This window comes from Physeter macrocephalus, chromosome 7 (assembly GCF_002837175.3).
Source record: "Physeter macrocephalus isolate SW-GA chromosome 7, ASM283717v5, whole genome shotgun sequence".
Lineage (NCBI taxonomy): Eukaryota > Metazoa > Chordata > Mammalia > Artiodactyla > Physeteridae > Physeter > Physeter macrocephalus.
Genome location: NC_041220.1, coordinates 100,311,421 through 100,320,857, shown reverse-complemented (window position 1 = coordinate 100,320,857; position 9,437 = coordinate 100,311,421). Strand labels below are relative to the sequence as shown.

General features: G+C 38.5%; 1 pseudogene; it reads left to right on the top strand.

Annotated features, from left to right (window-relative positions):
* Window positions 1-783: 783 nt before the first annotated feature.
* LOC129392266 (uncharacterized) lies at window positions 784-2,443 on the top strand (annotated as a pseudogene).
* Window positions 2,444-9,437: the final 6,994 nt, after the last annotated feature.

Genomic DNA, 9,437 nt, shown 5'->3' with positions numbered 1-9,437 from the left:
GTGGGGTAATGGTGGAAGGATCATAAAGTTAGATCAGGCCAAACTTATTGATATGGGCTCACTAAGCTGAGATTCTGCACTTAATGTTGTGGCTCATTAACTCTAGGGAGTTAGAAAGGGCTCTACGAGCTTGGCTGGTTGGTTGACTGAAACATGGACATGGAAAATGTGGCCCATGGTGGGCAAATTAGAAATGCTGGACCTTCCTTGGTTTAATGTAGAGGAAGAGATACAAAGGCTTAGGGAGATTGGCATGTTAGAGTGGATTTGTCACTTAAGACCTACCCACTCACCCTGGGAGTGTCCAGAAGAGACACAGTTCACAATTACTGTGAGAAATAAATTTTTGAGGGGGGCCCTAGCATCCCTGAATAGCTCTGTGATTGCTCTTCTATGTAGACCAGACCTCGCAGTGGGAATCACAGTCACTGAATTGGGAAATCTAAATGCATTGGAAGTAACTAGACCCCAGGATGTTAGGGGCCAAATGGAAGCACTCAAATGCCAAAGATGAGGTGGATCTGGTTATCCTAATGGGCAGAGGAGTCAAAGCAGCAATCAGAAGAGTTTAACTCACCCAGACCTGTGGCGTTCGCTAGTTGATCAGGGCATTCCTAGAAGTGAAACAGATAGGAAACCTACTAAATTCTTACTTCACCTGAATAAACAGAAAAGTTCAAGGTTAAGTGAACAAAAGTAACACTTGAATCTTAAAAACAAAGAGTCATGGCCCATTTATCAATTCCCAGACTTGAGCCAGTTTATAGACCCAGAACCCTATGAATGAAGGGGAGACGGGGTCCCTTTGAGGAAGGATCCCAGTACACTGTCATAATTTATACTGCTAATCTTTCCCCCAGCCTTCCCCAAAGGGATCTATGACTTTTTATCATGGTGACTGTGCAATGGGGAAAAAGAAATAATATAAACCTTTCAGGGACTACTGAACTGACACTGATTTCAAGAAACCCAAAACATCACTGGGGTCTACCAGTCAGAGTAGGGGCTTATGGAGGTCACGTGATCAATGAAATTTTAACTCAGGTCCATCTCACAGTGGAGCCAGTGGGTCCTCGGACCCATATTGTGGTTATTTCCTCAGTTTTGGAATGCATAATTGGAATAGACTTAGCTACCTGCAAAATTCCCACATTGTTTTCCTGTCCTATGGACGGAGGGCTTTTATGATGGAAAAGACCAAGTGGAAATCACTAGAACAGCCTTCACCTAGGAAAATAGTAAAAACAAAAGAAATACCACAGTCTCAGGAGGGATTGCAGAGATTAGTGCCACCATCAAGGACCCGAAAGATGCAGGAGCTGTGGTTCCCACCACTTCCCCATTTAACTTGCTTATATGGCCTGTGCAGAAGACAGATGCATCTTGGAGAATAACAGTGGATTATTGTTAAGATTAATCGAGTGGTGACGCCAATTGCAGCTGTTGTACCAGATGTAGTTTCATTGCTTGGGCAAATTAACACATCCCCTGGTGTCTGGTTTGCACTATTGATCTGGCAAATGTTTTTTTCTGTATACCTGTCAATAAAGGCCACCAGAACCAGTTTACTTTCAGTTGGGAAGGCCAGCAATGCACCTTCACTGTCCTACCATAGGAGTATATAAACTCTCCAGCCCTATGCCATAATTCAGTTCACAGGGATTTTCATCACCTTCCCCTACAAGATATTACCCATGTCCATTACATTGGTGACATTATCATGATTGATTCCAGTGAACAAGGTGTAGCAACTCCTCTAAACTTATTGTTAATATGTTCGCATGTGAGATGGTAGGATATAAATGCAATACAAATTCATGGGTCTTCTATCTCAGTGAGATTTCTAGGGTCCCAGTGAGATGGGGCATGTGGAGGTATCCCTCCCAAGGTGAAGACAGAGTTGTTGCATCTGCTACAACCAAAAAGAGACAGTGCCTAGTGGGGACTTTGGATTTTGGAGCCAACATATTCCTCATTTGAATGTGTTATTCTGGTCCATGTACCAAGTGACTCAAAAAGCTGCTAGTTCTGAGTGAGACCCGGAACCAAAGAAGGCTCTGCAACAGGTCCAGGCTACCATTCAATCTGCTCTGCCACTTGGACCATATGATCCAGCAGAGCTAATGGTGCTTGAAGGGTCAGCTGCAGATAGGGATGTAGTTTGGAGCACTTGGCAGGCCTCAATGGGTGAATTGGAGCACAAGCCCTTAGGATTTGGGAGCAAAGCCCTGCCATCCTTTGTGAATAATTCTTTTGCTTTTGAGGAACAGCTCTTGGCCTGTTACTGGGCCTTAGTAGAAACTGAATGCTTAGCCATGGCCACCAAGTTACCATGTGATCAAGGCCGCCAGTCATCAACTGGGTGTCATTTAATTCACCATGCCATGAAGTTGGGCATGCATAGCAGCGCTCCATCATCCAATGGAAGCTGAAAGTTGTATAACACTCAAGCCTGAGAGAAGGACACGTGTAAAGGCAGAGAAGAGAAAAATCAGCATTGTGCAATTAGAAACTCCAAATGCCTGAAGAATGATGAAAGCAAAGCAAAACAAAACAAACAAACAAAAAATAAGGAAGTCAAAGGAGACAAGATTATTCACATACAGTTTCTGGCATGAAATAACAGAAATGGTATGAAAATAATATTATTTTAAATTATATACTATTTTTTGGTTCCATTGATTAAAAAAAATTTGGATGCCTTTTTGTTGATAGATGATTCAATTCAATGATCCAAGCTATAGTGAGATCCCTGCTATGGTTAGAGTTGAGCACTAAGTATTGAGAGGGACACAAAACGAATGCCCTCAGGAACTTTCAAGACAGTCTGTGTGATTCACAATGAGAACTGCTACATGGTCAGGATAACAGCTGAGAGAACTGGGAGTAGAGTAATTCATTCCAATCCCTGGGAACTAGAAAGTTTTCCCATAACAGTGAGTGCAACTCTGTGGGTCATTTCATATTGGGACCATCATACCACACTCCTACTGACTAGTTTCTTCTAGTGAAATGCCAGCTCCCTTTCCCTGAAAGAGTTGGAAATGGATCAAGAGTTGCAAAAAGGAATCAAGTGAGACATCACCTGAAAATGTAGGCAAAAATCTCATAGATATATCTTATATTATATGTAATATATTTAAATAAGACTGAAGGATCAATCTTTTTTTAAAGTTGTTTAGTAGTTTTCCAATTATATTTCTAGTCATGATCATTATAGAACTTTTTTTGTTTTTACTTAAAAGGCTGTATATTCTTCTCTGTATTATACTCTGTTTTTGTTTTGAAGTATAGTTGATTTACTATATTGTGTTAGTTTCAGGTGTACAGCAAAGTGATTCAGTTATATGTACATACAGAATACATACATTCTTTTTCAGATTTTTTTCCTTTACAGATTATTACAAGGTATTGAATATAGCTCCCTGTTCTATATAGTAGGTCCTTGTTGCTTACCTATTTTATATAGAACATTTTAAATATTAAGAAAATTAAAAGACAATAAAGAGGAAATTGAAAACCAGTAATTCTACTACCCAGAGAAATAATCACTAGCACTTTGATATATTTTTTCCTAGGCATTGTTTATGCATACATAGATTATATTTATATATGATTGCCATAAGATTATATATGAAAGTTTACATCTTTTTCACTTATATATGACCATTTTCTTTTATCATTAATATTAAAAACATAGTTTTAAATAACTATAATATTCTAGTTTATGGGGGTATCATGATTGAAACATTTCCATATTATTGGATTTTTAGGACATTTCTAATTTTTTGCTCTTTTTGAATAATACTGAGATGAATATTCATTGTAAATCTTTAGCCTTATTTCTTATTGTTTCCTTTAGTACAGATCCTCTGAGATGCAGACACAAGACCGGATTAGAAATGCAGGAGGTTTACTAGGGGAAAATGAGGAGAGAGCTGGGAGGAGGTGGGAAGAGCTGCACCATCAAGATGCAGGTCTAACCCCTGCAGAGGAGAGAGGAAGGGAGGAAAGTTGAGTGGAAGAGTCTTAGTCTGAAGTGCAGTTCTAAGAAAATTCCAGAAGTTCAATGGGACTTAGTCAAGCCAAAGTTGCCCAGCAGAGAAGTCCTGCATCTCCTTGTGGGAGCATCCTGCCTAAGTATCTTTGCTGCGTTCAGCCATTGGCTGGAGCAGCTCATGGCAACTGTGGCCTCAGCTGGGCAGCAATGGTGGATTTCAGAGCACTGCAGCTGGGGCTGCCAATCAGTTCTGTTCCTGGCATTCAGAGAGCTGAGAGGCTAAGAGGCACATTTCCATGACCACTGTGGGAGAGAGTCCCATGAATGGGATTCTACATTCTAAAGGCAGACCCAATTTTAAGCTTTTTGCATAATATGAAACATTCCTTTCCTATTTGATAAACATTCTGACAATTATGAGCACAAAATCATTTTTAATTAAAAAAAAATCTCCACAACCTCTCTAATTTTAGGACCATGTTTTCCTTCTCAGAGACCGCCTTCATGGCTGGGTTCTTGATATCTGTTAGGAAAATCCTTGCCATCATCTTCTGGCCATTCTCTCCACTTCTAGACACTTTGTTTACGAATCTATTCTATACTCCACTGCCAGAATAATTTTACTAAAGCTCAATACTGACTTGCTACATCTCTGCTCAGAAGTATTCCAAGGGTCAAAGAAATATAAACTCAATATGGAATTTCCACAACATAGTATTAACCCAGCTTCCCCAAAACATTGCTAATTATTGAATTTGGATACACTGGTTTCCTAGGGATGTGTAGTATGTGTGTGTGTGTGTGTGTGTGTGTGTGTGTGTGTGTGTGTAGATATATATATAGATACAGTACAGTATTATTTATGTAGATTTATTTCCTAGTAATATTATAATATTTATGTGTATTAATTATTTATATGTATGTATATTTTATATTATGATGTTTGACCTTAAGAAACATTTCAGGCTAGGGAGAGACTGCCTCTCCCTGGGCTAGCCAGTTTTTAGAGATAGCAAAGGACTCAGCCTGGAGTATGACTTTGATATGCACAGTATCCTATCCAGAGCCCTACCTCCTCTGTCTGGCCAGTACAACCCCGGGAAGCAAGATTCCTCTGCCTGGATCATCCCAGGGCCAGGTACCAGGCAACTAGGGACCACCCCTATAGCTTAGAGCCCCCCAGAACCACTCGAACCCACCAACCCTAAACTGCTTACCCTGCCCTGCCTTGTCTTTCCCTCAGAAATCTCAAGAAAGGCCGTGACCTGAGCTCTCAGCCCCTCCTGTCGTCTGCTCCTGACCACCTTGGTGTCTTTCCATGTGCCCTGCATGGCATGTCCTGCCCCCTGGCTCCAGAACCCGAGAGTTTATAATCAACTTTGTTCCCTGAGCCTCTCCTCTGTCTCCTCTTGTGGCCCTCATCTTGGGTGCCCACCTTAATCTAGTACAACCTCATCTTAATTTAGCTAATTACATCTGCAATCATATATTTCCAAGTTCACTTTCTGAGGTACTGGGGGTCAGGACTTCAACTATCTTTTTTTGGGGGGGGATGCAATTCAACTTATAATATTGGGATATTATAGAAAGTTGCCCAGTGAACAGTAAGATAAGAAGATAATAACATAGGTTTTAAGTAAAGCAAAATGTATTCCATTCACAGTACTGTTCTTAAAGAAGGGATACATGACACATGTTTAGCTGATTCACTTTGCTGTACAGTAGAAACTAACATAACATTGTAAAGCAACTACGCTCCAATAAAAATTAATAAAAAAATATTGTTCTTTATTCTAAGATTATGTCTCCCTATCCCTTTGGTATTGAAACCTTCTTTGTTTTAGTAAATGATAGTGAGAATGAATAATATAGGTTTTGTTTTTCAAAGGAAAAAATGGCAAATTTTGGAAACATTTTTGAAATTCTACTTATTCAAAAAGAGTGAACTCCAAAATCTTTTGCTTATACGTCCTTATCAGGAAAACAAATTGCATCAGTGCCTACAAAAAAAAGTATTTTATGTGCTTAATTTATACCCAAACAGTAACTATTCCCAAAATAGGAGTTTAAAAGGATTAAAGATAAAACAATGTTATTTTGTTAATTTCTTAATAATATAATTTTGGAGAAATTTTTCTAAAATTATTATAGATAAACATTTAGTGATAATAATGGGTTTGATCATTCTTTACTATTTTGATGAATCATAGTTGTTTTTTTTTAACATCTTTATTGGAGTATAATTGCTTTACAATGGTGTGTTAGTTTCTGCTTTATAACAAAGTGAATTAGCTATACATATACATATATCCCATATCTCCTCCCTCTTGCATCTCCCTCCCTGATGAATCATAGTTTAACACATAGTATTTGAAAACCAGGTTCTAAATTCAATTTATTTCAAGACTTGATTATCATAGCTGTCAGGACTGAAAAATTACTTTGGAAAAACACACATCATGCAATATGTATTTGGGAAGATATTTATGGTTATTGATAATGGATATACAAATTCATATTTTAAATAGCATTCTTGATAATGTCAAATTTGAAGTTGGGCAGATCAGTTTTGTTATTTTTAAACCTTATATATCTATGTTGATTTTCAGTTCCAATGAAGGCAACACTGTAAATCCAATGAAATATTACTAAAGCTAAACTTCTTTCCTATTTTTGGATAAAATTAGAAAATTACCATTAGGCAGATACCACAGCAAATATCATTGCAGGAAGGGGCCAGTGGTAGAAGATAAACTTAGTGGTAAATGTGGGATGCGAACAGGCCATATGTATAGTCTCAAAATCTCTCTCCGCCATAAACTTTTTAATTGCTGGAGAAAAAATAGTAACTTTACAATGGACCTAGCAAGTGCCATCTTAACCAAGGGATCAAAGTTAACATTAACAGTAATAAGACACATTGACATCATGTACCACTTGATACGATATACTGGAAAGGATACATCACTCCTGTGAAGTTTTTGCCAAAAAAAGTATGACCGCAGACAAACCATGAGAAGACATCAGACAAACGCAAACTCAGAGACATTCTACAAAATGTGACCACTAGTCTTCAAAGATGAAAAACAAAGACTGGGAACCATTACAGGTTGGAGACGAAGGAAATATAACAACTAAATTAATGTGGGATCCTTACTTGGATCCAAGACCAGAAAAAAAATATATTAGTAGGGAAACTGGCAAAATTCAGATTAGGTCTGTAAAATAGTTGATGGTATTTTATCAGTGTAATTTCCCGGTTTAGATCACTGCAATATGATTATGTAAGATGTAAACATTAGGTGAAGCTAAGTGAAGGGTATATGAGAACTCTCTGTACTATTTTTGCAACTTCTCTGTAAGTGTAATTTTTTTCAAAATTATATATATACTAAAAATTATACACACACACACACACACACACATATATATATACACACACACACACACACACACACTAATAGAATTTGAACCATTACCTTCCAGTGTCTAGCGGATTTTTTTGCCTCATCCATGTTAGAGACCCTACTCTGTAGAGTCCTCAAACTGTATCTTCTGCTGCAAACTGTACTTCCGTGTTCCTATGCTCTCAGATAAGCTATTCTCACCATCAGAAATTCACTCCAAGTTATTTGGGGGTCTCCTATCTGTAAAGGCAACTGATGCCCACAATTGTTGAACTGAATGCGATCATTATCAACCTCCTTCTCATTAAAGGTAGTTGAATATCCTTCTAAAATGCTCTCTCAGAGGTATGATGAGCCCTAATTGATCTTGCTAAAAACCCATAGATGAAGAACAGGTCCTATATTCTGACACATTTCTTTTGCAGTTGAAGAAATACATTCCCAGATGTCAAATAATTTGTACGCTTTTGAGTAAGCTGACTCAGGCACGTCTGCTGCAGACTAAAGGAACATTTGCTCTGGCTCTCCTCCTTAGCCACAACCCTAAATTTAGTAGATACAAAAGCATCTTTCTTTGATGAATTCATCATGGTGCCTGAGCTGAGCTGTCTAAATTGGCATCAGTGCTGAAGTCTGTGGAGAAGATTGGGCTGCCTGTGTTCTTACTCAAGGCTGTTCTCTACAAGTAGATTGTTGTGATGGTTAATTTTATGTTTCAACTTGCCTACGCCACAGGATACCCAGATATTTGATCAAACATTATTCTCTGTTTCTGTAAGGGTGTTTTTGGTTGAGATTAACGTTTAAGTTGGTGGACTTCTGAGTAAGGCAGCTTGCCCTCCATAATGTGGGTGGGCCCCATCCAATCAGTTGAAGGCTTCAATAGAACAAAAGATTGGCCTCCCCCAAGTAAGAGACAATTCTCCAGCAGACTGCTGTTCTTGGACTACATCTGCAACACCATCTCTTCCTCCCTGAGAGGGATCTATAGCTCTATCTTTATCTCTATCTATAGCCACATATCTCTATCTCTATCTCTATCTCTATCTCTCATTGGTACTCTGAAGAACCTTGACTAATAATGTTGTCCTATGTGTTCTTGATATAAGTAGATTCCCTTGTCATTTGCCTCTTGCTCACTACAGTCACTTGGTGGAGCGGCCAGAGGGCAGCATAGTTGGGGTATTTGCAAGTCTAATTATAATTACCTCACAATACTGGTACACAGTCTATTGATTAACTTTGAAGCTTCTACTTGAATATGTAAAATACATTTCAGCATGCAAGGAAATGGCTAGAATATTGACTAAAGTGCTTTAAATGCAGTCTCCTCCTGGTCTACTGGTCATGTATCAGCTATACACCCACTTATTGCAAGAAATGTTTAACAGAAATGTAAAAGAAACTGTGGACTGTCACTTAATTTTCCACTTCCGGGATGGGTATGGGTTACTTCTTCTCTCCCAGTCATTGAGTTATTTTAATTTTGCCTTTGGTGTATTTATTACAGCAGTGTATTTCCTAAGACTATTTAAAAATTTTGGCATCCCTTTTAGTCTCCCCGTAAACGGCAACAGTGCTGTCTTAGAGTTCCCCATTGTGTCAAAATTCAACAGTCAATGTGGTCAGTGACCCAGATCTTAGATCACATTCCCTTGATAGAAATATATTCTTCTGAGCTTAAAATCTTGAAGACATTTCTCTTTTTCCGTTAAGGTCTTGATACCGGCTCCTTTGTTTCAGCTTCTGCTATGTTAAAACCTAAGACAGAATCCCAATTATTTTGTTCTATGGGAATTTTGATGCATCAGTTTCAGTAGTTATAAAAATAAGCTCGTTGTCTACTGGAACCTAATTTGATTACACATTATTCTTTCCAACATGGTTCTTATAAGGAGATTGGAGCCATAAACTTTTGCTATTTATAAGATCCTGCTTAAGGTAATGGTCAAGTTGAATAATTACCCAAGATCAAAGGGTTTGCAAAGGTGGTGGTGGTAGTGGCCTGGGGGGGTCCTCCTTGGGGAGCT